The 25,142-nt window shown below is 49.3% G+C and overlaps 1 protein-coding gene across 4 annotated transcripts in view; it reads left to right on the top strand.

Annotated features, from left to right (window-relative positions):
• The window catches only part of LOC8024075 (semaphorin-5A), a 238,193-nt gene that overhangs the window by 142,286 nt on the left and 70,765 nt on the right, over positions 1-25,142 (top strand). The gene's annotated exons all lie outside the window — the stretch shown is intronic.

Genomic DNA, 25,142 nt, shown 5'->3' with positions numbered 1-25,142 from the left:
CAGCGGCCTCCGCTCGCTCGCTCGCCTCGCCGCCACAAGCTCGCGCGACTTTTTTCTTGGACCCGTGTTCCCTTTACTTTTACTCGTCCATCGACGCGCGCGGGCGACGCAAGCAACCATCAACACGTTTGCCGATGAGATTTAGCGGAGAAAATGACGGCCTTGCTCGAAGCGCTCGCTGTACCACGGGCTTCCCGGAGGCCATCCTCGATGGGAAACGAGCGCGGACAAATTCCAGAGCAAGCGGAAGGCGGCGGAGGCGTCCTTCTAAGGACGCCTTGGCCACGTCGAAAGTCTACGACATACCTCTCTTCGGTGTCCTTTTTGTTTGTTCCTTTTTCCTCTTTATATTTCCCTCTCTATCTCCCATCGTTGTTTAAACACGCCAGGGAATCTTTTTCGCGAGATGGTGTTCGCTTATCTCGTTTATTGCAACACCCCCGTGTTCGCGGAGAATGAACAGGCCCGTCTCCTGCTTCTCGTTCGAATTAAAAGGGCGCGCTCAAACAATGCCACGTAGAAGAGAAGGCCCACAGATTACGTCATCGTTAGTGGCTCCCCGAGCGGCAAACGCGCTGGACCTCGACGGGAGACGCCGCAACGCGGCAGATGCGACCGTCTTGGCGTCGCAGCGTGTCGCACTGGTCGTGAGACGCTGCGTGACACGCTGGTGGCGATGCTAACGCCAGCAAGGCGGCACTACGTCGATCCACTGGGAGTGACGTATGGGGGAGAAAGAAGCCTCGACTTCTGGGTGTTGTTGGCTCAAAGCACGTTGAACTCAAGACGGAAACAATCCCCCAAACCGAGCCCAATAGGGGATGTTGTGAAATGTGCACAGTGAAAAGGTCGGTCTGCATGCCTTTCAGATGGCGACAGTGTCCGATGCTTTACAGAGCATCTGCGCAAACCGAAGTCATACACGTACTATGGCTGCGACTCATAAAGCTCCTTGTTGCGCTACGGCAACGGAGTCGTCGTTTAGCTTGCGTTTGCCAACTCATCAAAAATACAACCCAAAGAAAAAACATAAAAACATGGATGCAGGAAGCTGCGTTTAGAATGATCTTGAACTGGGGGGGGGGGGGGGGGGGGGGGGGGGGGGGGGGGGGCTATGCGTGGTTTTGTATCACATCAGATGGTCTCTTTTTCAAAATACGCCTGTTAAAGAATTTGTTTTTGTTCTTTTTTGGAATTTTATCTTTATCAGTTATACTCCAGGGTACTTGCCGTTTTTTACCACGAAGCCCAGGCCTCCCGTACCCTGCTTCCATTCTAGCTCTGTCGCTCAAGATCGAAAGCGCAGCAAGCAAGCAGACGCCGCTAAGCGCTTCGACTGTGCGGGAAGCCTCCGTGGCGTCAAAGCGAGTGAGAACCAGTCGCCTCGGTATCATGTCGCGAAGAAAGGGAAGCCATTAGGGAGAGGCTGACGGGGAGGACACCCCAGCACCCACTTTTGCAGTAAGGGGAGCCAGAAAGGCGATCCTACCTCAAGAAGGGCGAGGGGGATTCTTCGCATTGGGACACGAGGAACGAAAGTGGAAGGCTTTCTATTTCTAAAGGCCCGTTCACACAGTTGCGTTCGGAGCGACCACTACGCTTACGAACGAATGCAACCGGTTGAAACGACGAGTTACCATAGCAACGAAGCGCCAAACGGTCGTTTCGTTCGTGTTCGTTCGCAACGCAAGGAGTTGAGCCAGGCTGAACTTTTTCGTTACGTTCGGGAACGACGGGAGCGACAGACCAATCACAGGTCGAGGAGAGCTCGGTCGCGCGCGTTGCATGCCGGTCGTGCCAGGCAGCCAGGCCAGGCTCCTTCTATTTGCAAACATGGCGTCGGTGGTGATCGTCGACATGGATGGCGTGGTAAACGCTCATCGTTCCGCGTAAAAGCGCTATCCTTGACTGTGAATTTTCGTCGTGTTTCGTTATAATACCCCAGCACGTACTAGAAGGGAAGATACACCTACTTGTGCGGCGATCTCGTGGCGGCACTCTCAAGACAGCAGAAACGCCCGTGCCGCCGTGTTTGGTTACTTCGACTACAGTGGTGTTTTCTTAGCATTTGTGTCCTCGAACATCACCCGGATTTCTTTTTTGGCGCATTCCCTGCATGTGCTCAAGTTCAAGGTATTACTGGTGCGTACCGTATAAAGGATGCGAATTTTCACGCGTTCTCATCGCCCGAAAAACGTGATTAGTGTTAGCAATCCTGAACGCTCGCATCGCCTGTCAAATTATATTTCTACGTTGATATATCGTTGCTAAGATTACATCGTCTTTTATAATCGTAGAAAAGGCGTGTGGTGAGATTTGTACTGTTGGTAAAGTCGTGTATTAAAATCGTGATCGTGCAAGACGGCGTACTGCATCTTTTTCTTTTTTAATGCACTACCCTGCAAGCGTATCCTGAAAAAAAGAGTAATAAAGCTTGAGGTAATAGAAGACGGTCTGTCTATTTTCTGTTACGCAAGTGAGTGGCAGCGCGTCCCCTTCTTTTTGGAAGCACCGCTGAAACAGCTGACGGCAACGGAGAGGCGGTCGCCGTGCTGCCGACCCGCTGCGCTTGGAGTGTACGCGCGGCGCAGAGCGATCGTTCCGGTCGCTCTGGTCACAACGGACGCAGTCGCGGATAACGGGTTTATTTTATGAACCAGCCTTTACAAAGCTATTGAAGGCGCACAGCAGATCTTGGTGACTGTACGCCGTAGCCGAAACCTCGGGCTGCTCCGGTGAGGACCCCGCCACCCCGCTACCCCGCGTCGGGCAGGAAACCGTCCGCCATGTTTGTAAGCGTAGCTGGGTTGGCTGGGTTGCTTCCTATTGGCTAGGAGCAAGAGCTGAAGCTCGTTTCTTATTGGCTGTTGATTCGTGTGGTTGCATGCGGTTGCATGTGTGTGTACACGTCGCGCACAGTTGTCGTTGAAGTCGCAGCGGTTGCATTCGTTCGTAAGCATAGTGGTCGCTCCGAACGCAAATGTGTGAACGGGCCTTAACCTTCCATGTGCAAGTTTCGGGGATAATGCCTGGTCGCATTTGACGAAGGAAGGGAAGCCACGCTCCATGCTGCCCGCGAGCTGTTCAGCACAAGTATAATCGAAATACGTTTACACTTCAGCGGGGTCATGTGGTATATAATGGCAGCATTGCTTGCATTCGATCTGGCTCGCCGATGGCGATACGAAGCTTAAAAGAAAGAGCGCGCCTAACGCGTATACGCGAAACTTTCCGTGACACCGCAGCTCAAAGGCACGGAGGTGATGGAAGTTTTTGTATGAGAGACTTTTAGAAACAATGCTGCCGAGCAATGCATCTGTCAGCGGGAGAGCCGTCGCACGGAATGGGTAAAACCATAACGTATACCTGGTTGCTTTCCTTACGTGGTCTTGATCTGCAGCTTTGCACCTCCGACATCATTCCTGTCGGGCTGATATCCTCACAACTGTTTGCATAACAAGGTGCTTGCAACCTTCCACGTGTGATATCCGCATAACTTTTCGCCTGAGGTGGCGCTTTCAACTTCCCACATATGCAAAAAGCGAGTGCGGGTGCAGGAGTACACGCGTCGATTACGCGCGCTGCAACCCACTAGATGGTATTTCAACGGAGCCTCAAAACTTATTTTGATGTTGCCCTGCCTTCTGTTTTCAGTTTCATGGGGTTACTGAACTTCAGGACTCTCAAGTCAGTTGATATGTGTGCTTCGTGGTAATAAAACCCGAGACTCAGGAACACAGAGAGGGACGAACGCAACAGAACGTCTCAGCGCCCCTTCTGTGTCCTTTTCTGTGATCTTGAGTCTCGGGTTTTATTACCATAAATCACAACCAGCTAGCTTGTTTTTTCTTTATTTTTTTATTTTTTTTTATTATTGTTACAGATATGTGTGCTAATCTCTGTTAGTAAGTACGCAATAAGGCATGTAGGTGGAGTGGTGCAGCGCCCTGTCTGCGTGTTTCTTCGTCCTGGTCCTACGCCTTTAGCGCTGTTTCCACCAAACAATTTAAGTAAGTGCGTTCAGGAGCTGAAATAGTTCGCTTCACGTTCACAAGCTCGATTGCACATAAAGACAAATGGAAAGAGATATATATGCAGTTTTTTTTTTTTTTTTTTTTTTTTTAAGAAAGTGAGGGCATTTGCGAAACCGGCATGGCTTTTTAACTTTGTCTCTTCTAATCAACTTCCGGATTGGCATGCGGGTATGTGCGTGTGCGAGGCTAAGGGAGAGGGTTTAGGTATTGCGAACAGGAAAGTTCTTCTTCGGTCAGCTTCAATATTGTGACCCAAATAAGTAAGCAACGACGTGGAAAAAACATAAAATCTTAGACAACGAGTTTTATGGTGCTTCCACTGCCAAGCTGTGTACACAGATCAATTGCCCGGAGTCCGGTCAGCAAGTTTTATGGGCAGAGGCGGCGCTTCCCGCTCACGACCGTGCCGTGCACGTCGCCAGCCGCGTACCCGGCACGATCCTCCGGGTTGAGATCTCACTCGCCTGTCGACCCGAACAGGCCGCTCCGATTCCAATCTGGTGGCCCGAAACACGAGTACAACATACTTTCGCCGCGCGTCGATGGCCAAGATAACCCTCGCTGCTGCCGCGCCCCTGCGTATGGTTATCGCTGTCCCAGAGTTTGCATGCATCCTCTCGAAAGACGGAAACCAGAGGGGAACTAACTCGGCCAAACGAATCTGAGCGAAATGCAAATGGCGTGCGCGGCTAATCTGAGAGCCGTAATCACACACCAATCGTAACTTGTAGGCAACTAAGATTTGTGCGTGTGCAGTCATGCGCTACATCCTAAATAGTATAGTGTGCTCGTCTAACGTTGAAAGAGCTGCGTTCTAGTTGTGCCGTTGTAGCGTACAAAGCAGTTTTAAATACTGTCATGGCTTGTCTTTCCAGCCTCTGTTCTTCGCCCGCATTCGGCATTTTGTTTGGCGACTCGGAGCGTCTCTTATAACCGTACACCGCTTGCACCGGATATCTTTATTCCCTTTGGTGGTCAGCTTTCGGTAGGCTGTTCGGAATAAGGTTACACGGAAACCGTTTCTTGTTTTTAAGTGATCGCCATTGTCAGAAATGTCACGGACTACACGGTGAAAACTTCAAACTTCCTTTGAGTTCTATCGCGGACCTTTAAAGTGCTGAAATAATTCCAAAAAGAAACTCAGGTAAAGTAGTTTCTGAACTCATATAGGGTCAAACTTTTATTTCGTAATCAAAACAAAAAAAAAGGGTTGACTTCCCTCCTTTCTCTTTTTTCCCGCAAAAGAAAATTAACTTCAGGTTTTTTTTTTATTTTTTTATGTTTGTGAAGTGCAGCAAGATGTTGCCGATGGGCGCTCAGGACATTGTAGTACTCTTTAGATGTTTGACTAGCCCTGTTTTGACGGAGCTGCCCAAGGGAGTCCACACGACAGTGGCGCTGCTGCAACCGAAGCCGCCTGCCCGTGGCGGCCACTTGCGAAGTCAAGGCACGCGCTCCGGCAGGCAGCGCGGCGTCGTGGCGTCGGTGCCGCCTCCCAACGGCAATCTGGTGCAGCTCTGGGCGTCGCACGCAGGGGCACTTCGCGATTGGCATCTGGAAGCGCGGACAGATAGACGGGCCACTAGCGCCGCTCAGATAAGCGCCACAACACGATTTACGGCCGGGGACGTCGTAAAGGAGTCGCTCTGAGCGAGCCTGGCCCGGTCGTGTTCCTCAGCGCCTCCCTAGATGGCGCTACCTGTGAGACGGCGCGTCAAAGGGACTGGGCCAACTTATATTTTGTTGCTACTCCGCGTAAAGTCGAAATTCCGAAGTGCCCGACGAAGACAAATGTTGGCCGGTGCCATTTTGACTTCCCTATTTTTCCTGGGCGTGTGCGGGTGTGCGTTGCATTGCCGCTGGTCTCACGGCTATAATCAAATCGAGAAAGGACTTTTGAGTGATGATTTTTAACCTTAAATCCTGCTAACTGCCCGTGGTAGTCATAAATATTAGTAGGGAGTGTTCGTCTTGCTCGCTAATACACAGCGTGTCTGGCAAGCATCATAAGTGTTCACACCAGTAATAGCAGACAGCTTCATCTGATGAATCAATCAATCACTTTCATTTCCTTTCGCGGAAAAAGATTGTAGCCGAGGCAGAAAGCTGCAACAACTGCGGCTTGACAAGGCCCCAGCTCCACATAGGTTTCAGAAACTGCAGTTCTGACGGCGTCGATAAAACGTCAACAACATGTGTCATTGAGCGCGGGACCTACTTCATTCCGGTTTCTAGGAATAACACCTGTTGATTTAATAGCTCTTCTGTAAAACATTCTCCTATAAAATGATCCCCATCCCAGCCATATAAATGCCGTAGCTTGTACAATTTTTTGTCGCTGCTTTCATTTTTAATTGGAAAAGCTATTCTTTAAACGCCAGAATGAAAAGCATCGAATAGTGTATCAACGACGGCGGTTAAGAGTTTGACGATACGAACGGGAGAGATTTCGGAAACACAAACGCAAGCCGCAAGCAAAACTGCGGCGTTGCTTTGCGTTGTTTTTTACACACGCGACGCCATAAGGCTTTTCGGCCGGATCGGCTTGTCCGCAGCGCGTGGGTGTGCGAGGGGTAGCCTTTTCTGGTATGCCCACTTATCGCTCGACGGGTAACGGCGCCTACGACCGGCTCGGCAACGAAAACAGGTAGAAGAGTGCCGAGGAAAGGACGACGACGCCGCCGCAGCGGGGTGGAAGAGAACCGCGGGGCACGAGGTGCCTCTGCTGAACACCGAAGAAGGAGAGAGCAAAGGGAGGACGAGGAGGAGTGTGTGGGCTGCCGTAGGGCGCTGAACCAAACGCGTCGAGACGCGACGTCGCCAGGGGGAAAGCGGTTTTGGGACCGACCGAGGAGGGAATCGGGCAACGCACGCCGATGGATCGCTGCGAAGCCCGCTTGGGACTTTAGAAAGAAAAGTACACGCGGTGGCGTGGCTGCGAGCAAACAGCCAGCTGGAGCTGTTTAGCCTATAGAGGTGGGATGATGCGAGTCTGCTGCGGTTTGAGTTTCGATCGGGGTGTTTGAACGCGAAGTTCGACCGGAATTTGTCTGTCGTTCAACGGTTATGCGCATGCGCGAAAATTGAGAGCGAGCTGACACCACCTGGCGAAGGAAATGAATCGCCGACCTGTGTGGTCAATGAATTTTAGCCGTACAAATAATAAATGTTTGCTTTTATATTGCGAAAGCATTGAGGATCATTTTCAATAATTTAAAATCAACTACGGTTTTTAAGATGTTCAAAGTTCGCCAGCTCACATGCATGTTCTCTGTTATTTTGATCTGTCAATAAATCATTTTCTTCTTTTTTTTTTTATAATATTTGAAATGTTTGTGTCGAGGTCGGGCAAAGCCGTTCAAACGTCAGACCAGTGGAACATGGAGGTTCGTCGAAAGTACGCAACATCCCTAATTTGGAAATCAGGCTGGATCAGGCCGTGCTCGCTCTCCTTTCTCGCGATGTGCTACGTTGCTGCCTTTCTCCGCTTCCTCGATGCAACTCGATCGAGACGGACATTTGAAGATAGTTACGCCTGTGTCAGGAGGATGCGATAATGTCCGACGTTGCACTGAACAGCTGTCCCCGCGGAGCCCTAGCTGAGGTCCTGAGGTTATCGGAAAGGCGATAACGTCTCGACCTTGGTGCGCCTGCGGGGGATCGCGGTGCACCCCCACCGCCTTACGTAAAGGACCAAGCGGGGGAAAATATGCGGTTCTCGTTCACGAACGAATACAGCGAAATGTAGAGCGCCATCTAGTAGCGCGACGAGAACTACGTGCGCCATCTTGGTAGCGGCGAGAAAGCGAAAACAACGACCCGGCCGGCAAAGACCCCATGTAAACGAGCGACCGCGCTTAGTGCGAGAGATGCGATGCCAACGCGTTGCTGCGTTCCGCTGCGGATGCAGCGATAAACCTTCGATTCGTGCGGGACGTGAACGCAAACGTAAACAGGGTTCACAATTTTTTCTTACTTTTATTTGATATTTAAGACGCAGCTTTTGACAAAAACAATCGGTGACAACGCGAAGAAACGTGTGGACGTTATCGCGCGGCGTGAAGCCATTTACAACTATTGAACTGGGCCTTGATCTTTTCACGAAATCTTACAAAATTCGTTTCTGAATTATTATTTTTCTTTTTTTATGCACGTCGTTTGCATTTTTCTTGATCCTCAAGCAGCTCAATGCATACGGACGAGACCAAGGATGTAAAGCGAGGCAAAAGGATGAGTTTCCATAATCTACGCCATCAGCCATAATTGGAGATGCGTATGGTTAACCGTGAACAACAAAACCGAAAGCACTAGACAGCCCTCAATTTAATGTCATATATTAAAAAAAATATAAATTACTTTGGAAAGCCAGAAAGTCAATTGCTTTGCAGCGATTTCTATACACTTCATCTGGCGTCGGTAAACGAGGTTTGTAAAACATTTCTAAAACTAAACAGGAGAGTTTGTTGATAAAATATTCTTGAATATTTATAGCGCCGGTCGTGTAGAATAGAACACACAATAGACACGGCCGACTTGTCTGTTTGCCCACCACTAAAAAAAAAAAAAAAAAAAATTTTTTTTTTTTTTTTTTTTTGAGCGTTACGTTTGATTACATTAAACGTGGCGTTCGGCGTTTATCGCAGTGGTTAAAACTTTGATGTCGGCGGCGGCGAAAACTGACTTTGCTGACGTCGAATGGAGCAACACGGGCGGTGACAACTTCATTTCACAAACTCCCTTTTTTTTTTTTTTAGCCGAGGTAAAGGAAAAATTTGTTTGGTGCAAAGTAGCTCGGGGATAGTTTTGAGAAAGTCACTGTGGTTATTCCGCCAGGGTCGAACAAATCTTCATTAATAACGCAACATCCGTCAACTAAGCTTGAGGTCAAGCTATCTGAAACCTCTTGAAGCTTTTTGCAACACCTGAAAAATATCTCCCAGGGCAGAGTTTCCTTTAGAAGAACACAGCGTCCGCCACCAGGTCAAAGCGTTATCGTTTGACCGCTTGTGTCAAAGCAGTCATCTTCGAAGTATGCCGAACAGGGAACGTCAGTATTCTGAGGCGACCAACCATCCCCCCGCCGAACGCCACGCTCCCACACAGCACGCCGAGTGCTGTCTTTCGGAAACGCTGCGTAGTGCAAACATCTTTAGGGATCTATTTTTTCCGTTCAAATGCAAATAATCATCGAGCTTTCTCCCGTAACCCTGCTCACATACAGTAGCGAGCTATAGCGAGCGAGCGAGATTCGTTGCAACGTGCTTTCTGCATACTTACATATGAAAAGTAATTCCTGGCGTTTTCACGCGATTTACACAGCCGAAAGCGACGCAGGAGCCCACCATCGCCTTCGAGAACGGCTGCAGTTGCTTCACAATGAAACGCCGCATAACATATCAGAAACCTCCTTGGTCGTACTAAGCCACAGACTGCGTCCATCCGTTTTCTGCCCTGAGTAAGATGGCGACGGTCGGTGTTTTTGGCGTCAGCTGTACGGGGCGCCACCTCCACTCCAGAAGTTGTAATATAACCTCTTTGCTTGAGCCGTGTGTATTGGCGTGGAGCAGTCTACCGCTAAACAGTACAACTTCGTGTTTATTTGCATCGAAAAAGAAAAACATTGAAAATGTCCCCAGAGATGAAAGGCATGACGACCAAGTCCTTTGTCCATGTTGCATGGGTAATCGGAAGTCAGAAAACAATGAAGTTTCCTAATCACACTTAGTGGCAGAGCGTCCATGCCCCGGAAATGCTGAGAAACCGAAGCTCAAGATACTTGAAGCTACCAAGATGGCGGCGAGCACAGTGGTGCCAGACCAGCAAGCAGTTTCGCATATCGTCTATTCGTGGCTCCTTTTGGCTGTGTGTCGTCCTTTTTTTAGCTTATCGATTTTTTAGCTTACTGGTTTACTAAAAAGTGCTTCGTCGTGGCCCTCGCCGTCTTTGTGCGTTTGCTTTTCAGTCACGCAAAGTAAATGCACCGTGATCCTCGTTTTCCTTTTTTTTTTTTTTTTGTTCTGCGTTTGGTTGGTTTAGCTGGTGATGACGAACCTACAGAGACAACGAGCGCCACGAGCGCCTTGACGATGCACCTTTGCTCTGCAGTTTGATTTGCTCCATCGAATCTGATAGCTCCAGTCGAACTTAATGTGAAACGCGGTAGTATACATAGGTACCGCCACTTCAGCGCAACAAGCTGGTCTTAACGCGACAGCGTTAAGGAGCGCGTGTCGCAGACAAGCCGGCGTCGGTGACGTGACGGGAAAATACTGATTGGTCGATAGGGTCATGACGTCACAGCCACGTGACCTCGCGCGGGAATTTCAAACAACCCACGACTCTCACGTGATACATGACATGTAATGGAAATTAAAGGTCACCTTATGTCTCAAAAGATTTCACTTTACAAAGTAATTCATTTGTCTAACAGAAAACATTCCAGAAATTTTAGGCGGGATTCGAACCCACGACCCCTCGGTAGCGAGCCAGACACGCTACAGACTATACTTCGTTCCAGCTTCGGTCCGAGCCCGGCCGATGTTGTGAGCCGAAGAGCCAATCAAACAGCGAAAGAGTCACAACGTCATGGAGTGCTCTCTGCAGTTGATAGGACCAGCCAGTGTTCGCCGTCTCTCTGTGCGTGCTCCTCCGCCAGCTAGTCCTATCAAGCGCAGGGAGCACGCCATGACGTTGCGCTTTTTGTGCTGCTTGATTGGCCCTTCGGCTCATAGCATCGGCCGCGCTCGGACCTAAGGTGAAACGCAGTATAGGCCACGCAAGGCACGCTTGCGCAGCGAATGAGAAGGCAATGCGAACGCGGCCTGATAACGCTATCGCGTTGCACTCGCTCATTCACACTGGAAGCGGATCCGCGTTCGCAAAGCGGTTGCAAACGCGGTTAAAGGCGAAGCTTAAGAGTTTTGTCATTCGAGGTAAAGTGCTAATCATTCTTGTTTTCTTTCCTTAATTCATCGAAAGAAGTGCGCGGAAAGAAAAAGCAAAATCAGACGGGGGGTGACGGCCCCCCTTTCCCCCCCGGACACAGACGAGAAAGAGACATCATTGGCGTGTGGAGAGTGCGTGTAAAAAATCGCCATCGGGAATGTTGTCCACTGTCTTGTCGGACATCCTTGTTTGGAGGCTCGCTGTAGACTGACCCGCAAAGCGAGGCTTTCTCCGCTATCGATGGGGGGAAAGTAAGCAAAGAAAGCGCGCGTGACGGTTGTCTCCGGTCGCTCGATGCGTGACCACGAAACATCGGCGTCGGCTCCCTCGCGAGGAGGAGGACCAGGAGGCCGCTGGCAACATTAGCACTGCTGGAAAACACGAAAAAGGGGGAAGAGGAATGCCGCCCGAGACGCCCAGATGGGAACGCCGATTCTCTGTATACGACAAGTGCGGTGAGGATGTCGACGTTTCTGGCGGCCATTGCTGGATACTGTCGACACTCGGGCGATGCGTCCGACATGGTCTCGAGATGTGTCGTCTCCTCCGCTTAGAGTTAACGGAGAGCCATGTGCAACGGAGAGCATGTCGGGCGCATTTCCCGAGGTCGGACTCCGTTTCGCTTGACCTCAGCCAGCGCTACAGTCTGATGGAACCAACCGAGCAGCGCCAAAAGTGCATCGGCACTGCATTCGTTGTTTGTGTGTTTAATATCGCCGACCATCACTCGCTAAAAAGGATCACACCGAATTCACTCTGCGTGATTGGTATAGCTGGTGACAGAAAACTCACAAACAAAACGAGCGCCGTGACGATGCAATTTTGGCGCTGCTTCATTCATTGGGTCCATGGGATCTGGCATTGGTTGCAGTCGGAATTAAGGTGAAACGGAGTTAGAGCTCATCGACTCTGGTCAGCGTGAACGGAAATCTTTAAAGGACCTGTGCAACGATATTCAATTGGAATGTTTTTCACTTGACACGAGCTTACTGGCACACCTAGGACTCAAGGATACTCACACGCAACGCCCCTGACCAAGAAACTCCTTTGTTGCGGTGTGATTTCAAGGACAAAAGCGATAATTTTCATTCAATCTCTCCTTTGCAAAATTTGATGACATAACGTGGGGATCGCAGTACACCCAAGTGACGATATTTGAATGCGGTTCATAGATTGGACCCGAGCATTGCGTGGGCACTCGACTTAGGCTCGTGATAATTGCTAGCTCGAGAAGCATGGGGGTGGTGACCCGTGTTCAATCGCTACAACGACGACAACAGCCGAGCTATAACAATGTCTGGAACTCCGGGCGTGTCCTGCGCTTTGCCAACCCCAGCGCGTGGCTATGATCAACACTGGCGGCATAAAATCGGCTCCAGATCACGTGGCCGCTTGTTCTGGCTGCGAGTTGAGGGGGTGAACGCTGCTCGTTTTTCTCTAATTTTTTTCTGGGGCTTCTATTGCGTGGGGTGAAAAACGACCGCGTGTTTTATAGGTCATTAATGTTAGGGATCTGTTTGAAGCGGTATTTGCGCAAAGTACAAAAGTTGTTGCATTGCTTCTTTAAATCAAGAATATCGACGTCTTGCACGTGCTTGCTCCCGGTGTTCCGTGTTGATGGTAAAAACAAAGTCTGACGTATGCCCTGTCATTAAGCACAGTCCCCTGCCTCGGACGGCGGACCCCCTGACTGCCACGTGTCCGTCTTACTGGGGGGTTTTAGCGCAACATTACCGTTACCGCCCCGCTAGAACTGAACCGGAAACGCACCGAGAAAGAAATGTTTTAACCACCTGTCATTTTATACCGTTTTTTTTTTTTTTTTCCCCCTAAGTCGTTTTGTTTTTGGTACGTTCGCTGTCCATTTCCAGCTTGGCCTTAACGGTGTGACGACAACGCTATAGACGTTTGCAAGCAGCCGCGCTTCGAGACCTAGTCTGGCCACCGTGGATGGAAAATGCTTTGTTTGGGCGCCAGTCTGGAAATCGTGGGTACGCCTTAGCAATCCTTGATAAATAATTGGGGTTGTGGGGATATTTATACAGCGTGTAGTTGGTCTGCCATTAAAGTTGCGACGAGTCACACGCTGTAGATGAGCAATTTAGCCAGTGCAGTAAGCAATCCTTGACCTATCAGACGATCTACCCACACCAGCAGCAAGATGGCGGCACCCATTGGCCGTGCTTGCAAACGTCTATACTGAAGCTTTCTTCTATCTCTCAACTCACCACACCTCCTCGTTGCAGTGAGGTTTTGGCTGAGTATATAGTCGCTGATTTCCTAGCATTAGTCTCTTGGCACCTCACTTTTCGTAGGTACAGCAAAACATTTCTTTCCGATCAGAAAACAAAACAAAGAACGCTGAGGTTGTTGAGTCTGTCAGGAGTACGGCAGGAGAACTGAGCCACCAGGCAGGGGGACGTGGGAGGTCAAAAGGCTCGGATTGTCCGCGGGATCATTGCACCAACTCGGTGCTCCGTCGAATATTCATAGCGCTCGTGCGAAGGAGACTCGAGCAGCTCCCGTATAGGTCTCCCCATCCGTCAAACAAATGGGACCAGAAAAAAAAAAAAAAACTGTCTTCGCCAGGGGTGCGGCGCGGGACCGTATAAATCCAAGCAGTCGTAACGCTCAACGTATACCATTCGCCGGCTCCTCCGTTCGGGCATAAATGTACCTCCTTTCTTTCGCGGAACCGCACCCTCTTCGCAAACTGTGAGGTTAGATTGGACGGGCGACCTTATATCACTCGGAGCACAAAGAGGCCAATTCCCCACGCCGCTTCTTTTGTGGGAAGCTCTAGGGTCCTTTCTGGTCTTCGTCCTGGGGACCTTTGAACACCCTCCCGACTCGAAGCGGCATTGTCCTTGCCCCCATCATCGTTAACAGCCTGCTCAGAGGGGCCCCCGTTTCCTATTGAGCGTGCGTTCGGTCCGAAACGTCTGAATGGTTTCTGGTATAGGGCGGGCGTGCGCGCGCTGCTCGCCGAAATGGGCAGCGCGGAGGAGCTAGACTGCTCAACGGAGCAACTCTTTTTGTGTGTGCGTGTGTGTGCGTGTGACGAGACGGAGCATTGGTGCACCACCGCCTTCGGAGCCGTTCTTTTGCGTGATGTTGATGGAAGAAGCTTTCTGGGAGAGCGTCTCGCTCAGTGGCGGCGTGGGCTCCGGCCAGGAGGTCCACGGGTATTCCGGTCCATTCTAAACGGGACGGCGTCCAGCCTGGCTTCCCGGTTTTGAGAAAGCGTAGGTGGGACCTTTGTCTGGCGCGGGGCGGTGACGCGGCCAGCGAGGGGCGACCAGGCGGGCGAGATGTCTTGTGCGCGAGGTCGAAGTCCGCGCCCCCTAACGGTGCTGACAATGCAAAGAAGGGGAGTCTCTCGTCTTGGGTCGAAAATAGCGCCGTCGGGATTAATATCAACCTACGCACTGTCCTGACGCTGTAGCAGGGTGGGGGGAGAGGTCTCTCTTGATTTTTATAAAAACTGTACAGCAACAACCCCATGTGTTTCTTTTTATTGTTTCTTAGCAGTTGTCGTAGCATGTAATGTTTCTCGTATAAGGAGAATAGCAGTCTGAAGTCTTAACACGCTTCGGAGTAGCGGATTTTCTTTCCAAGCAAGGGGCTAGCCGTACGCTTCATGGCCGAACGCCACGCTTAGTTCTTTTTGTCTTTTTTATTATCTTTTTTTATCCGTCTTTGGCGAACTTTCCTACAAACTGCCTCTTGCTCGCGCCTAAACTTGAGTACCATTCGACCCGATCTTTTGACGTGGAGGCAAGACCTTGCCCGGCTTTGAGCTACCCGTTCGCTCTACGCAAGGCGACATATATCGTGATGTGAACCTGATTCTTCTACTTGTTGATGTGTTGTTGATGGTCTGGCACAGTGCGACTGTACCACGTAATTGATATTTTTAAGAGAACCGTGTCGGTAAGTCCTTCATGATAAAAAAAAAGGCACACACAACCACGTTTCCGAAGCACCCGATTCGCCTCGCCTACGTATTCTGCATCGGAACTCTGGAGGCGCTGTATTACAGTGGCAGCGGAGACTTCTGTTTGATATATATTTTTACTATGTCGCCTGCCTAATGTTTTCAAAGCTGCAGTGGGTAATTATTACAATTATTGCAGACGTCAATATCTCTAGATAAATAAGAACATGTGTAAATCGACGAAGGATAAAATAGAGGAGAGGGAGCGAGTGACTAAATTCGGTTCTTAATTAAATTACGTCGTGCGACTACCGCACAAAAACGCTATCGAAATCCTTTCGTGTACGTTGATAGATGCGCGGCCACCGTCATGCCCACCCATGACAAAATACTCTATGAGGTGGAGGGGGGAGAGGAGGCCCCAGCAAAATGAAAGATTTCGGGGCCGGGGGAAGGGGGGGGAGGGCATGCCCCCCCCCCTCACTTTTTTTTTTTTTTTTTTTTTTTTTGGGGGGGGGGGTGTAGGTCTTTTTTTTTACTCGTAGTCAGCCAAAAAAACAAAAAAAAAAACGATAAATATATTTGATAAATAGTCTTTCGTACGATATACAAGCAGTGTTGCTTTCCACGTGCCTCGGCGCTCCGAGACCAAACTGCCAGACGCCGCACTACGCGTCGCATCTTCACGCAGAAATCGCTGCCTTCCCTCTGAAAAGAAACACGGCCAGCGCGGTACTTGAGCGATCCCTGTCGTCTACGCTCCCTGGTCACTCAGAAGAGCAGCCGTGCGGGAAGGTCTCCGACGCGAGAACAATGGGCCGCGTCCTTCCTCCATTCACCGGTGTCTGCCGTGCCGCCGAGACTAATGATAGGCGACCCGCGCAACTTCCGCATTGACGCCGTCTGCGTGCCTTCCCTGAACGCGGGACGACGAGTGTGTGTCTGCCTGCTCGCTCTGCTCTTTCGTTTACCTGCGGCAGCCGAGAGCTGCTCGATCGATCACGCTAACCTGTCACCGCCTAATGGGACACCCGACTCTACAAAACACTATGCGCGCAGTTTTGTTTTATCTACATTGTGGATTTTTTAAGCTGTGTTTCTCCAACTTTCTGGGTCAGTGTGTAGAGATGTGCGAACGCGTACTGTTTGTCTATCCGCTTTGCTCTGTCAATGGTCGGAGTAACCTAATCTGCAGACCAGAGTATTTGTGTGAACTCTCGCGCGTTTGACACGCACCGCAGTGATCCGCACATAGGCATTCGGGCATCTTGTGACGATCGTAAGCTCACAGCGTACAAACGTCTCTCTTACCTCTGTCGTTTTTTTTTTCTTCCTTTAATTATAAATGATAATCATAATTAGGTAAATTACTGCCAATATCTTTACTACCTTCATTTATGGTCTCCTTTTCTCTCTCTCCACACACACGAAACTCGGGAGCTGTAATTTAATTGCAATTACAACTACGTTATTCTCAAAGTCGTTTAGTACAGTAAAAATTACTAGTGTGCAAAAAGTAATTACTTTCAGAAAGTTATGCAATCACTTCGTGCTTAGATGCATTTGTTCGTTTCTTGACTGACGTCCGTCCTAGTTTGACATTATACGGCGTTTGACATTCGTCACATTTTGTCTTCGTTTCACCTGCCAGTAGTGGCGTGATATGGGAACTTGGTTGTAGCTTTTTAGTGTGGTACGAGCTAGTTGTTTAATAATATCTTGCGAGACCACCAAAAGTGTTAGTGCTATATTTTTTTTTCTTTTTTAATATGGCAGTTTAACATTATGGTGGGGGCTCAAACTCTTAAAAGTAATGGAAATGGCCGACTTGAGTCACGATGTACACGTCGCAATCGCGTTATTTTGTTTATTTTTTATTTATCCTGACAATGGGATGTACTGTCGCTTTGTGTGGGGCGTCTTCTGTTCATCTCGGAGGGTGCTGTGGCAACGTGGTGAGTTGAGAGGGTTGGTCCTGTCTGGGTTTCTTCTACAGTGTTTTCGTCTCATTTGTACTGTGGCTTTGACAGGTTCTCAGCCATACGTCGTCCACTCTCGGCACCCTAAAGCAGTCTCGGAGCTTTCAGAGTTTTAGCAGTTGGCTGAAAGGCAATCAGACAGACACTTAGTGTATGTGACATCCATGAAAAAAGGTGTTGCAATAAACTTTGACATTATCGAGATTAAAACGTAATTAGTAAACTAAAACTACAGTTACTTTCAGTCAAAATGAATTAATTACAGCTATAAATTACTCAAAGTAATTATATTACAGCGATTAAATTTCTGCCCAAGTATCATCGCCGCACATGGTGCTGATACTGGCCTACAGAAATAAAGACATACATAGAGACATGTCTATTTCTGTTCGAAATAATACAGAGAAATATTGCAGGCCCACGAAAGCAGCATTCTACTTACGTGTTGGGCCAGGCTGCCAACTAACATGCATCTGTGTTAGATATGTTCAAAAAGCCCTAACGAGGAATGGAACACCTAAACAACAAAAAGACAAAAGAAATACAGCCTACGAACATTGTAGAATGGTACCACTGACAAGACCATTCGTATTGGGCGGAAACTAGCGCGACCTAGCGAATGAAATATTTTTTCGGTCTTCTTAATGTAAAACATTTACGAGGCCTCGCCAACCTTAAACAGTGTTCAGCGAGAGAGAAAAAAAATTGGAAGCTAACTGAAGTTGTTAGCTGAATACCAGAAAGAGAGCGTCTTCGAACACACCTTTTCGTTCTGACTGACCGTGATGTGAGGGGGCCGCTCGTGTTGTGTCTAAATTATCCTTCGCGTAAATGTGCAGCCGAGGTACCCCACTATTCCCGAGGGGCCGAGGCACGGTGTAAGATCCCGAGGTAATCAAGTGCGAGACTAATTAGGCGGATCGCGTTTATTGGCTGGCGGGGCGCGTGAGCACCGCCGGCTAATTGGTACGCACGATCCGGCCAATCAAGATCCCGCAGCCGATATCCGCCGTCGGGCGCGTGATAGGGCCTCGGGGATAGTGCAGGGGTCGCACCTTCGAAAGGCGCCCGAAAAGCGCGCAGTTCCGAACAGCTCGGCCGACCGCACGTGCGATGTGAAGCTCAAGGTGCAACTCATAAAGTAACAAGCGGACGCGTCTTGGGCGCATGAGTACGTGCCAATCAAAGGGCAACAAAGAGGACAGGAAGCCAAGCGCGCGCCGTCATTGGTTGAGACTAGGGAGAAGACACAAGCACGTGGGGCGCGCTTGACCGCTAAACAAACGCAAGAGGTGCGAAAGGAGCAGACGAACTTTAATCCTAGCCTCCAGCGATAAAAATGGGAAAGGGAATTAATAATCTCAAACGCACGCAGCTCTTCTGTAGAGAGGGCTGCGCAGCGCTGACGTGTCTATAAACAATCTGTTGGTCTATATTTTTTTTTTTAAATCTTATAACTGTTTTTTTTTTCTTTTTTTTTCTCTTTTTAGCTTCCGATGAATTTGCTAAAAAAAAGAGTGATAAAAATGTTGTTTAAAGATGCTATACTTCGTTTCAGCTTCGGTCCGAGCGCGGCCGATGTTATGAGCGGAAGGGCCAATCAAAAAGCGCGAAAAGCGCAGCGTCATGGCGCGCCCTCTGCGCTTGAATGGTCTAGACGGCGGAGGAGCGCGCACAGGGAGACGGCGAATACCGGCTGGTCCTATCAACTGCAGAGAGCACGCCATGACGTTGTGCCTCTTTCGCTGTTTGATTGGCCCTTCGGCTCATAACTTCGACCGCGCTCGGACCGAAGCTGAAACGAAGCATAGATACATACTCCTAGCTACTTCTTCACATATTCATTGAACATATTTAGTCAGTTAGTATAACGTGACATACCGTAAAATCCCGAGAGATAGCCTGTTTAACATCAATATGGAGTGGCCTAACTTTCTGTGTACAATCGGGAAAAGATTTAAAATTGATACTTTTAGGACGTGTCCCTTCAAGGCTTGTTATAGTGGGGAGGGGCAACGAAGCAAAAATGACTGTAATTCCCAGTCAGCAACGTTCGCTTAAATACCGCAGTTAATTTTTTCTCCGTTCGCTCTCTCTTTCTCTCTCTCTGGTGTCGTTGAGAGAGGTTGAAGTTCTTTGTCGGGTTGCCGCCGATGTGATGATGGCAACCCCAATTCCGCCTTGGCCAACGGAGATGAGACCCAGGTGAAGGTTACAAATATGTATATATAATTTATTTACATATATAGTTACGGACTGGGTTACAGATCTTAGGAGCTACGCGAGACCTCTCGGAGTCCTGGTGGCGTCTTGCCCTCTCCGATGCTCAGCGTAAACTGCCTTCCTCTTTCCCGCGCGCCCCCAAAATCCCAGGAATCGTCCCCACTTTCCCGGGCGTCTGGTCAGCATCGCTTGCCACCTCGCCGGGTCGCTCCGCACTCCCCGCCGTGTCGTTCCGACCCGGCGGTGCCTTCTCGCCCACTCTCCACATTTCCAACCCCGGTGCTCGAGATTCGGGTTACTTCGGAATTCGCTAACTGCCGTCGCGTCCGGGACTCGTAAACATTGCGGGCCCCTGTTTTCCTTTGAGCCCGTCACAAAAGAAAAAAACATACAAGAATACATATACAGAACACAGTTTCCCCGAAGGTCCTGGGACCTAACAACCGCCATAGCTAACTAGCCGCATTTGCTTCGAGGCCATCATTGATCTCAACATATTACTAGGAGTGGGCTATTTTTCGGTGTTTAAAACAAATATAGCAAATCAAGCCAAAAATAGGGGCGGGCTATATTTTGGTAGTGCGGCATCCCTCGGGATTTTACGGTAATAAGTTTTTGGGTGCCCTCCCCAAAGGAGATTGCCACCTGGGTTCTTCTCAGTCATCCCAACTGACCCCGCTCACTAAAGGCGTCTGGCCGTCCTTAAGCTTCGTGCAGTTTCCTCCACGCACATTATTACACGTATGTGGCCAATGACAGTCTTGCTGGCGCATGATGGAAGGACTGAGAACCTGCAGACGGCAACCTTCCTTAAAGGGGGGGGTGCAACGATTTCCAGACTTCGGTCAAAAATTTCTGGAAGTTGCCCTCTGACACTTCTTAAAGGCCGACTTACGAAACCATTTTCCGCAGGGTAGGAAAGTGCTCCCCAACGACCTTCGCTCCCTCCCCTCTCGCACTCCTTCCTCCTCCTCCCCTGAAAAGGGCGGGTCCGGAAGCTAGTCTCTGTGGAAAGGAGAAGGGGTTTCCTCCTTTCTGGTAGGCAAGGAGGAAACCTCTTCTCCCGCGGAAAATGGTTTTGTAGGTCGGCCTTTAAGTAAAAAACAGAAAACCGATTTCGCCTGCGTGACCTAGTTGTCGCGTAAAAAAAAAAAAAAAAGATGAAGATTGGCATTTTGGGCACCCCTCAACTCACTCCCAGCCTTCAGGGTCACACCTGGTCCCCCTCCTAGTGACGTAACTCGGGGTGCCGTGTAGCTTCCCGTGTGCTCTCTCGAAGGACGCTTCCTCTCCCTCTCTCTGCTGACATTAGCGGGCGTTATGCTGCAGCTTAGAGCCGAGCGAGGTCACGTAATCTTTCCGTCGTAGTTCCTTCGGCTGCCACTTGGGGCTGCAGGTGGGGGAAAAAGCTCGACTTTTGCTCTGCGATTATGCAGCGGAATCGCGACATTTTTTAATGAAGGAGGTGTTTTCTGTATCCTCCGGGACACGATAAACAACGTAAAAATGACGAGATGCAAATTATTTTAATCATAAAATCGTTACACCGCCCCTTTAAGGGGGGGGGGGGGGGGCATTCGAAAGCTTATTATGTCACCGTCATAACAACTTCCAAAATATCTGCGGTTATTTTGTAAAGAAGAAGCTAGAGCGTGTAACTACATTCTGTGTATCTAAAAAAAAAAAAAAAAAAAAAAAAAAACGCCATCAATCTTGTTAAAGTTTTAACCATATTCGTCGGAAGTTAAAAAAAAAAAAATTCTTCGTTGATACATTCTAAATAAAGGCAGTGCGTCTACTTTCCCGCACAACACTCGGAGAGCCAATCACCGCAACTTACGGAGACAGCTCAGTGAATGGTGTTGCAGAAACATATGTTTAGACCAAAAAACGCGGTCTGGGTTGTGACATTAAGGAATGCAAGCGTGACGTTTTGCATTGCTTAATAATGTCACAACTCAGACCGCGTTTTTTGGTCTAAACACATGTTTCGGCATAGTCAGTCGCTGCGCTGTCTCCGTAAGTTGCGCTGATTGACTCTCCGAGTGTTGTGCGGGAAAGTAGACTCACGGGCTTTCTTTAGAGTGTAGGTTTTAGACAAGTTCGTAAATTCTTTGAGCACGTGTTGTCAGTGAGGCATTAATCTTTCAGGGCTACATTTTTTTTATATTGAGCATGACAACAACGACGGACCACTTCAATATCTAGTCGGTGGCTAATGCCTAGTAACCACCGACTAAATAAGCGATTAATTTCACAGTCCTAGTGAAAACGGGTCTTGTGTTTCATCCCCTGGTGGGTGTGATTCACAAAACCTCTTCCTTGTGTCGGATGGGACGGTCGGCGTCTCCGGGTTCCAATTATTTCGATCGACGCGCCTCTTCCAAAACACGAACATGAAATCGGCTTTATTTGTTTCAAAATCGCCCAAATTGTCCCAGGGGTTTTCTTGGCACGGGAATTCAGACTGTCGTGCTATTTGCCGTCGGTTGTAATAGAGTGGTACGTCGTATATGACTTCGGAGACTGGTATCTATGCAATATTAGGGAGTTTTAGTAGATCGTGTTCACTTTCCGCTCCGAGCCTGGCAAACTGGGCCTGCGCTCAAACTCAGAGCGGTCGCGCGTGCGCAGCGGCCATTGTGCCGCTCCGTAGAACGGAGAGGGCGTACGAAAGCGGTCTGCTAAAACGCGCTCATTTTCAACGCAAAGTTTGACTGAAGTTGGACTGTTACGCGCATGAGCCTAAATTTAGACCGAGCGGACCCCCCCTGCCAACGGAGGGGCCAGAACAGACTTATGAAAAGATTATGCGTGTGCTTTTATATCGCGTAAATATCGGTAATGAGTTCCTAATATGTAAGATAAACTATCGTATAAATCTCTCCGACGCCTCCCCCCCCCCCCCCCCCCCCCCCCCCTTGGGGCCAAAAAAATATTGATATTTTTCTGTAGAAGTCGGGCAACACTGCTAAAAAGTCGACCATCAATTTTTTTTTTTTTTTTTTTTTTTTTTAATTTAAAGGTGTAGCGTACCAATTTAACCGTTCAGGTACGACAAGAGGGAGTTTTCGTAGACCGCGTTCCCTCCTCCGCTAAGCCCTCCGCAACGAAGAAGTTGCTACTGCGGCTGCGCGCCGATAGCTTTGACTGTAGAGTTTCGGGTATCGTACAGCGGGTGGCGGAGGGCGTTGCGGGACGGCGAAAACCATCTAGGAAAACTCCCTAAGTTCGCGACATACTGGGAGCCCGTGTGGTCCGCCAGAATTCTTCTCTGCCCGCAGTATACTTCTGCCACGTCGTCATCCTCGCTCTGGAATTCACTGGACGCCACATTTCATTTAAGCGCGCCGTTCCCCGCGAATGCTCGGTACGAGCTCCCATTCACGGGGTGCTGAGACCGGCAATCTCGATGGTGCGGAATGCACGACGTAAAAGAGTTGAGGAAACTCGCCGTCAGCACGCGCTCAGCAGCCGCGCACGCGGCAATGGCCGCCAGTGAATATTCCCGATTGAGACATTATCGTCGACGCTGTCGGCGAACGAACGCTGATTACCGCTCACCGCAAAATAAATCCTTCGTCCCCTCATCAGCGTCGTTACCCTACTTCATTTCGTATCCGGGAAGTGAGCGTCACGTTCTCCTTTCCGTCTAACCGAAGCCTAACCACGCCGCCTCGACTGCGGGGGTACGCAAAGCATACCCGGCGCCGGTATGCCGCAATCGTTTCCCCGCAAAAGGGCTGGCGCGTGTTCGGCAGGAGAAGGAAAGGGAGCCTTGAGTGAAGCCTACTTAGGACCACGTGGGTGCCTCCTGCCGGCCATGTTGGCCAAGGCTCAGTCTTCCATCCATTACCGGTCGGCTTCAGCGGCTCCCAGCCGGCGAGGACGCAGAGGAGACGCGGGCGCCTTTTTTTACGGCGAGGTGCTCCGCGATCCTTCGCCGATTACGACGTTATATACGGTTCCGCGAAAGTTCCAGCTCAGCCCATAAAGATTTTGATGTACAGGTGCTAACTACACGAGAATGAACGCTCCTGAATGTAGCCTGCGATCGTATATCTGTCGGGTGCAGTGCCACTGCCTGCGTTTTGCATGAAGTTGAATAGCCTTTACCGTCTCTCTGTAAAGCGGGGTTTGTGAATGTCTCAGTTTTTTTTTGACAGAGCGTCTAAAGCTTGCCATGATCCGCTCTCGGAAGGCGTTGAGAAGGATGCTCATGAACAATCGTTGGAACGATTGTCGGCATGAACGTATCGTTTTTAAAGCGCTCCAGAAGGAGATACCGTACATCAGGATAAACTTTAAGTGCGTGCGTGCGTGTGCGTGATCATTTGCTCTTATTCTAAATTTCTGTATTCATCTCTACCCTTTTCTACAAAGTAGCCAGTCAGAGAACGAGCTCCGGCTTACCTCTCCATGTTTCAATAAAAATATCTAATATATACAGTAGCGCACAAAAGTACCGGATGAAACACTTTTTCGACCATAAAATTTTTCTATATACTGGACCAAATGGGCTCATGCTTCTGATATGTGTTTATGCGCGAATTACATACAATGCCGCGTAGGTTGTACTGTGTTCAGAACAATGTCGTCGCTCAATATTTGTCATATTTCGTAATCATCGGTTTATTTTTTTTTTTTTTTTTTTTTTTTTCACGCGTCGATATTATTGCGCCTGCGAGCACAAAGCTAGATTAACACAGTATAAACCTTCGCTAAAATCGCCTTCTGCGCGCTGCCATCTTTGTCTGCTGGACTGTGGAACGCCTTCTGAGCATGCGCTGTTGCTCTGCTGCGCGGTATATCGAACGCTGCGTGCACAGCTCAGTGACTCAGCATTTTTCGCCCGGATGATAAGCGATGGAAAGGTCTATAGTATATACGGTCAACCACTGCGAAACATTTTTCCGTGGCTCATGTGATTTTGGTGATGTTGTGCGAAAGTAATCATAATACAGCCATGCCTCGTTAATATGAACTTCGTTAATATGGATGCCCCTCTATATGAACACCATTTCCAAAAACAAACTGGGAAAATACATCCATTTGTGTTCCGCACAAACGCAGTCTGAGTTGTGACATTAAGCAATGCAAGCGTGACGTTTTGCATAGCTTAATGTCACAACTCGGACTGCGTTTTCTGGTCTAAGCATATGTTTCGGCATCGTCATTCGCTGAGCTTCCTCCTTAAGGGGTATTCACACGAGGGAGAAATCCCGGGGATTTCTCCCCGGCACGCCCGCATCACGAGTTGGAAACGCGAGGCTTTTGCACATCGCAAAGCCTGTCGTTTTCGTCGTGGGATGCGCGTGCCGGGGAGAAATCCCCGGGATTTCTCCCTCGTGTGAATACCCCTTTAAAGGGACCATGAAGGCAATTTTTTTTTTTTTTTTTTAAAATAAGGTGTTTTCGGGAGCATTGGGGTCCTGGCATGCCACACAATTTTTTCTAGAACGTTGTGTCTCTTATTTCTGTACCTGCAAATAAATTTGCGAAACCGAAACAAACATTCAGATTTCTTCCCTTTTTCACCTCTGGAAAGAGAAGTGACGTCAGGGAGCACTGTCGGCATCGGTAGGATTTAGTGCACACTCAGTGTGGTTCCCGTGATTCGCTCTAGTGTACGGCGGTCTGTGAAAAAAACCTGGAAGAAATGGACGACAACGCCGCTCTCGCAAACGAGTTTGAGCTCCCGTTCAGCGACCTCACGCCGACTGAACGGGAGATGCTGCTAAGGACACAGAACTCTGGGTTGGCGCTTTACGAGGGCGCCCCAGACCTACCTGACACCGCTGTCCACAGCTCTACGCAAGACGACGGCGCGCAACCAAATGATGCGCATTGCTGCATCGGTCGGCAGTTTATGTTAACTAACGTCGCCCGATCGACCGCACGTCTTTAGCCGACCTTTCGCGCAACCTACTACTGCACATAAACGCGGCATGATTGATGAGACACCAGTTCTATCGTCTATCGTTTGAACCAATCGCCAGACGAGGAGCCCGTTGTCGTCACGCT

The sequence above is a fragment of the Ixodes scapularis genome, unplaced genomic scaffold (genome assembly GCF_016920785.2).
Source record: "Ixodes scapularis isolate PalLabHiFi unplaced genomic scaffold, ASM1692078v2 PGA_scaffold0__279_contigs__length_252992795, whole genome shotgun sequence".
In the NCBI taxonomy this organism is placed as follows: domain Eukaryota; kingdom Metazoa; phylum Arthropoda; class Arachnida; order Ixodida; family Ixodidae; genus Ixodes; species Ixodes scapularis.
This window is presented reverse-complemented; position numbering and strand designations above follow the sequence as displayed.